We start from the raw sequence: 2,167 nt of genomic DNA on the forward strand, positions 1-2,167 counted from the left end.
CACTTGGCCACAGACTACTGGTGCTCTTAAAAATAGTATCAGTAGAAACAAAATTGCTTCTAGATTACTATGCCAGCTTGTTTTATTATTCAAGCTTCTTCCCCCATGTTTTGTAGCATGAACTTGTAGAACTATTGGACTGTTTGCCTTTGTTTGCCTGGCCCTTCCAACATCATTCAGAAGTCTCTTGCTGCAATAAAATATTTACACTACCACCAGTGCTTCTCTAATATATATAGATTGATAGAGGACATTAATGTGATTCTAACAATACCAAATTTGTACATTCAATCTTCTTCCCCCACCCCCTGAGCTCGAAAATATAGTTGACCCTGCCAAATTTTGACAAAGTCCAAACTTGATTTGGTGCACAGCACCTCACTCCACAACACCAAATTGAGTGCGGCACTTGTTTTTATGCAATTTGGGCATTCAAAATAGTATAATAGGTCATTTTAAAATTTTTTGATTCGGTGGCACATCTACAAACAACTTTAAGGCCTGCTCAATTCTAGGCAGTTCAGATCAGATCAGGTCAATCCAACATCTTCCCAATTGGGATGAGTGAATTTGGAAGTCCTCTGGTCTCAGGGCGCCAGTCACCAGCGCTTTTGGATCGAAAGGTGGATACTTACTTGCACAAAGCAGAAATACTTACACAAAGTAGAATACTTACAGTAACCAAGGGGGTGCTGGCCTGGGAATCCCGTACTGGGACCCGGTTAGTTAGTCCAGCCACAGGCTGTGAAAAAAAAAAAGAGGATGCCTTGGGCAGAAGGCCTTCAATCATCAAGTTGAGTACCTTGCAGCATAATATGGTAACTACAGAATGTACTGAGAGGAATACAGCTCCAATAGAGGCCATCAAGCACTGTGATATAAGATATTCATTAATTCCTGCCATATTTGGGCATTTTTTTCAATTTTTTTTGACATTACTTGAATTACCATTGACCAACAATATCCTAAAATCTACAGTATGTCTAACATTGGTTTCACACATTCTATGTATCACACCATTGAGATGGAGCCACTTGCCATTGATGCAGAGGGCTTCGCAATTTGTGGTAGCTGTGTATCCTCATCAAATCCTCATATGCAAACAAGGTATGCGAGACACACTAGGTAAGTACATTGTATTATGAGAACTGAGTGATTTTCCAACTCATGTTATTTGCCTAGTTCCATCTAAAATGTGTGGAACATGTGCAAGCACCCCGGAATTGTGCCTGCATGACTTGTGCAAGACGCAGGGGAAAGCACTCACAAATGATGTCATATTACTATATATAGACATGTTCCTGATTACGTTAGTTAGTTAGTCCATCTCAAGTTGCCTTAAAAAAAATCGACCCCGGGTCTTTTTTTTCAATGCCGGCACCCCCTTGACAGTAACTTACGTAGTGTTTGGAAGTCCGGTCTCGTGACTGGAAAAAGACTGTAACCAGACCGGACCAAGACCGCAAAAGACCGGACCTGCGGTTACGGTCTTTTATTTTTGAAATGTAAAGACCGCAAAAAAACCGGTTAACGTGAACCGGTCTTTTGTAGCCCCTTAAATACCCTTTAAAACGCACCCAAGAACGTACGATTTGGTAAAAAAACGAGAGAGATATGAATTAAAATGTAAATTACTTTTGGGAATAATAGATGTACCAAACTTATTTTATAGAAGCACCAATTCCTAATGGAATTTAACGTTCTTGGGCTCGTTTTGAAGCTATTAGAGATGTTAATAAATTTACCGATTCATAATTTTAAAATATTGGCCTAAAGACCGGTCATAAACCGGTTAAAACTGATGCAGACCGAAACCAGTCTATAGACTGCAAAAAACCGCGGTCTGCGGTCTTTTTGCGGTCCGGTCTGGTCTTTTGACTTCTGGGGAAAAGGCAGACCGGTTACGGTTACGGTTAACGCCCCTGGGCATCAAAAAACCGGACCGAACCAGACTTTCAAACACTAAACTTACGCTGAATGCAAAGCAGAATTTACAGAGCAGAAGGCCCCAGTGGGGATGTAATAGCTGTAAGTGGGGATTTAATAGCTGTAAGAATAAATCCTGCAGGTAATTTTAGCGAGGGCCCTTGAAATCACATGAAAAATTATTGTAACTTCTCACAGAATATCTTTTATTTACTATGTACACTGGACAAAACCGTACAAA

This window comes from Laccaria bicolor, genomic scaffold (assembly GCF_000143565.1).
Source record: "Laccaria bicolor S238N-H82 LACBIscaffold_88 genomic scaffold, whole genome shotgun sequence".
Taxonomy (NCBI): domain Eukaryota; kingdom Fungi; phylum Basidiomycota; class Agaricomycetes; order Agaricales; family Hydnangiaceae; genus Laccaria; species Laccaria bicolor.